Source organism: Homalodisca vitripennis, unplaced genomic scaffold (genome assembly GCF_021130785.1).
Source record: "Homalodisca vitripennis isolate AUS2020 unplaced genomic scaffold, UT_GWSS_2.1 ScUCBcl_1981;HRSCAF=6284, whole genome shotgun sequence".
NCBI lineage: Eukaryota > Metazoa > Arthropoda > Insecta > Hemiptera > Cicadellidae > Homalodisca > Homalodisca vitripennis.
The window spans coordinates 33,552-38,306 of NW_025778094.1; the positions used below are offsets into that span (position 1 = coordinate 33,552).

At 36.5% G+C, this 4,755-nt stretch overlaps 1 long non-coding RNA gene across 1 annotated transcript; it reads right to left on the minus strand.

Annotated features, from left to right (window-relative positions):
- Positions 1–3,391: 3,391 nt before the first annotated feature.
- On the minus strand, positions 3,392–4,344 carry LOC124371773. Its single transcript, XR_006923274.1, has 3 exons — positions 4,203–4,344; positions 3,925–4,005; positions 3,392–3,811 (listed from the first exon to the last, which is right to left on the minus strand). It is a non-coding gene; the product is annotated as an uncharacterized LOC124371773 (long non-coding RNA).
- Between the last annotated feature and the right edge of the window lie 411 nt (positions 4,345–4,755).

Here is a 4,755-nt window from a genome sequence, read left to right on the forward strand (position 1 = left end):
GAGTGATTAGGTCAATATGATTAGAAGATAATTAAATTACGAAATAATTATCGTGTATCTATTGATGGATAAAACGGTAAGTATATAATAGGCATTCTCATTTTCCCTTAACCTGTAAGCCTCTTAATTAAGAACACTTAAATAATATAAAAGGGTTGCATGACAACATACGTTTAAAAATTTCATAGTGCTCTATCATATATGATCATAAATATTTTATACTAGGAATGCTATCCCCTTTAATGTTAAATTGCGTTTAAAGCTATGGGTACATGCAGGTTTAGTAATACATAGGTAGTGAAACGAAAATTTTGAGGTTTTTATATTTATTAATTTATAATAGAGGAATAAATGAGGTAAATCTCGTAATAATCTTAATATGAAAGGTTATTGTACGGGTGGATACATTGTAAATTTTATTACATCAATAGTAATAAAATGTTAATTATAAGATCGAGTTGCTAAAAATAATAATTTTTACATTTAAACAATCAAAGCATTTTTATGCTTGATGTAAAGTAGTCGCTACGAGTTTCAAAACCCCCAACATTAAATTACTATCTAATTTATTACAGAAAATGGCTTAAACTTCGAACACTTCAAGTAACTTATTTTAATAATCATAGCTGGCAGAAGGTCTCTCTAGAAACTCTAGAAGGTTATTGATTACATTTTGCTATTAATGTTTTGCTCTTTAATTGTAGCTTTTATAAATTAGATTACACATTATCAATATATATATACAGTATATCCTATCACAAATATTAAGAATGACTTTCTAGTGCTTCTATCACGAAGCAAAGAATCCCATTTAAAATGATCTTTTAGATTTAATTTATATAAACAAGTCTAGAACTTTCTTTATATTAATAATACTTTTATTTAATGGAAAAGTAAGAAATGGTTTACTTAAAAGTTCTTGTTAATGCCTATTTGTATCCGATACACCTCATGGCGATAAAAGTCAAAGTTGAGACTCATGTCGAGGTGGTCGGAGAAGTATCTTTTATCAAAGGTTATGAGCTCCTTTATTTACATATAATACCATTAGGATCATGCATCAAGTAGATTTATTATCACAAACCTTTTGATGCTGAAAAAAAGGTAAGTAATAAAACCATTAAATACAACATATTTTCTTATTCAACATTTTTTTAACGTGACAATTTTTACCAAACGGAGAGAGTAAGATTTAAAAATCTCATATAATTAATAAAATGTTAAAAACATTAAAGGTTTACCCTCTTTGGCTATGAGTAAGGGAACACAAAAGATAATATTTTAAAATATTACAAAATAACCAATTTATTTGTACAGTATTTGTTGAATCATTGGCTGATCTTTAATACACTAACACAATACTTACCATTGTAATTTTATAGTAACATTGCTAAAGGAAAAAAACCGCAATTTTTAAGATACATAACATCTATAACTATAAGATAATCACTAAATATTTTTGTTAATATTTAATTAAAAGATTAAGTGAACAATAAGCGTGAGCATGAGTACATGCTTTATTTATATTGAACGTAAGTGTACCTTTATTATATGTAAAATAAAGTATTTACAAACTATAATGTATCAACTCCACATTTAAAGCGTTCCGTAAATATGTGTAACATTTAACCTTATTAATCACACCCTGAATTAGTATATGTTGGGATAAATAAATGGGTTATTGTTTCATGAATAATAAACTAGTTTTGTGCTCTACTAATAATTTGATAGGATGAATTTTTCATGATTTCCATCCTTACCAGTCATATAAAATCTGATTTTTGTACCAGCTAGAATATAAGTGGCATTGTTTCAATTAAAAATACAGTTTCCGATTTTCAAGGAAATTTGAGGTTTTAATTCATACTGTAGAGTTTTATAAATTCATAATTTGACGACGGAGAGGGCGGAATATAGATTTTTATGCTCATTTCAACTATTAGTACTACTTTTATTTAACGAAAAATGTAGAAGTGCGACAAAATTAGCTCTGGAAAGAATCTGGGGGTACTGTTGGACACATTTATAATACCTAAGTAAGGTGATCTTAAGTCAAGCAGCAAGGTTGTTTTCCATTGGACTTTAAATCTTAGCTAGTTTCTTTCTAAGAGGGTCCCCTTAATTTTGACGTCGGAGGTTCATGAACACCGTTTAAACTTCTGAATAAGGTGGTATGTGAGAAATTTTCTAGTTATCTATGTTTCTGGTTGATGTATGCTTAATGCTTCGATATATCCGGTAAATTTGTATCGGGTTTTATTCATTTGATTTTGTTACTTATAAAATGTATATTTCACTATACATAATAATCGTCAATACTACAATGACATATAGTTCGTACTTTTTATATCATATTTATTGCAGTAAACAATAATTTTTACTTTAAGTTATATAATTTAACAATGCTACAATAAACTCCAGTAGAAGTACCGCCACTATAGCCCAAGCCTCTGATTGGCCGAGAGCTCCGTGACGGCGACCAATGGGAGAGCAGCAAGCCCCCTCCCTGACTCCTCCCACACTCCAGAGCGATGGCGGATGGTGACATGTGGTGGTGGCATACGACTCCTCCCACACTCCCTTCCCTAGTAGATAAAGAGCGATGGCGGATGGTGACATGTGGTGGTGGCGTGCGGCGCGGCGCGCCATACGACTCCCTCCCACACTCCCTTCCCTAGTAGAGCGATGGCGACAGTGGCGACCGTAAATGTTCTCTCTCTTTAAGAAACACATTTTCCTAACACAGGGTTTACACGACCGTTATCCCACATGGACAGGGGCTTGGGACTGTCCAGACGTTAAAAGAAACGCCCCCAGGTTAAGGTATTACATAGTACGCATGGTCAGTCCAGAGATACTGGTTGTCACCTCGTGTACTATGTAATACCCCCCTCCCTTATTTAGTGGGAAGAACGGTCCACCTACAGGAAGAAGAGATCCAGGATACCGACAATTGGAACCCTGCATACAGGACACCTGAAGAGGCGGTGACTGCACGATGGACACAGTACGTGGCCGCAAGTTCTCAGGGCTACGGTGGGAAGTGCAGTTTGGCACACCACGCAAACGACCAGTCTAGCAGACTCCTGTTCCCTTTCAGTCCTTTGCAATCTGATCCTCTGCAACTCCGTTTGGACCCTTTCGGTAGCTTCCACGAGTAGTGTTTCCAGGAATGAACGCAGTACATCCCACATCCGCTCTGCATGAAGGAACAACAAATCCATGTCTGATTGCAGAAACCGGTCCACGTAGCGTGTCAGATTCGTGAGATCGTTCTGGACCCGTACCACCGCGAAGAGAGCGTGGGATGAATGAAACCCTTAACCCATTGCACTGTCCACGGTTTCCTGTAGAAAAAGAAGTCTTTCATGGACAATTGCACACCAATCGGTCAAATCGCAAAAGCGTCAATAAAGACTAATTTTCCAACCTGAAAAAATCTAGCGATACGACGTCTCTGCCTATCTTCTTCAAGACATACGGTACAATGACGGGAACAAGGACCGTCGCCAGCGGGTGATGGTGGTATGGGATCTCGGTGAGATGGATTAGTCAAATCTATAGGTTCATCCTGAGGGGGTCCGTCTATCAGTGCAACGTGGACTGCCTGTAAAATTGTGTGATTCTGTAGATTACGGAAACTAGATCACTGAACACACACACACACACACACACACACACACACACACACACACACACACACACACACACACACAAAAATTCCACTAACCGAATCTGAAGAACTCGAAGGAGGAGGAGTTCTGCGTCTGCAGCTACCGCGTGATGGGAATTCCCAAGGGTCAGATGACTGCTGTAAATAGTAATAAAACGTTACAATCTAAAGATATTGCAAAAAAAAAAATACTATATAGTTAAATTACTTTCATTCAAAACAATAACATGTACGTGTGCGAGTCTACTAACCTGTTCTTCTTCTTCTTCTAATAAAGCCTCAAAAAAGTCCTCATCGTGCTGGGCTCCTGGAGAATCGGGTGAATCGGGTATCTGGTGGTGAAAACCACAAAGATAATATTATAGTAAAGATCTTCAGTTTAGCAATCGGATAACAATACAATCGATAAAAAACCAACTTGTTGTTCCATAGTAATAAAACGTTACAATCTAAATACATTGCAAAAAGAACAATATTGTTAAAATTACTTTCACTCAAAAAACCATAACATGTGTGCGAGTCTACTAACCTGTTCTTCTGCTATTAAAGCCTCTAAAAAGTCCTCAGCATGCTGGGCGTCAGGAGAATCAGGTGAATCGGGTATCTGATGGTAAAAACCACAAAGATAATATTATAGTAAAAATCTTCAGTTTAGTAATCGGATAACAATACAAACGATAAAAAACCAACTGTTGTGCTTCTCGCTGCCGCTGACCGATAGGAGGAGGAGGAGTCGGCGGTGATCCGATGACTCCAGGCAGTATAGCAAAGAACAACAACAATAACACTGAACAGTACATGTTGGAAAACTCAGACTGAGCGATTGAGCGACTGAGCGCTCATATACTAAGCACAGCGGGGGGTGAAGGAGTTGCAAAAAATAAAACACTTTGTTTGACTTCGTACTGTTTATTTTAAACTCACTACAGCTGTTGTACAAACCACATGCAAAGTAATTACTTCCATATCCTTACGTCCGCTGAAAGTCCATTAGATCCGCTACACCGAACTCTAAACTTTTTTGACGTTGTCATCTCTTGCAGATCTTCCTCGTTAAGGCATCTCTCGAACCTAGCAGGCAA